This window comes from Mycetomoellerius zeteki, unplaced genomic scaffold (genome assembly GCF_001594055.1).
Source record: "Mycetomoellerius zeteki isolate Tzet28-1 unplaced genomic scaffold, Tzet1.0 scaffold508, whole genome shotgun sequence".
NCBI lineage: Eukaryota > Metazoa > Arthropoda > Insecta > Hymenoptera > Formicidae > Mycetomoellerius > Mycetomoellerius zeteki.
The window spans coordinates 38,779-39,066 of record NW_017257510.1 but is presented as its reverse complement, the minus strand read 5'-3'; positions in this window follow the sequence as shown (position 1 = coordinate 39,066).

Below are 288 nucleotides of genomic sequence, written 5' to 3'. Positions count from 1 at the left end.
GAAAGCCAATTAGTTTAAACATATTTGGTTAAGTAACAAATTTTTGACATCACTGAATATATTAGAAGATTTAATTAAGATAGTTGACACCCCTTTAACATATGTGAAGCTTATAAGAAAAATTATGAAACTGAATATAGCAGTGTTGCAATAAAAAAGAGCAATAATATATTAAGACATGAAAAATGTCCTATAATATTAGAAAATTCAATACAATGTAACTTTTGTAAAAATTTGAACTATACTTTAGGCAGGAAGAGAAAGCGTTTAAATGATAAAGGAAGTGTA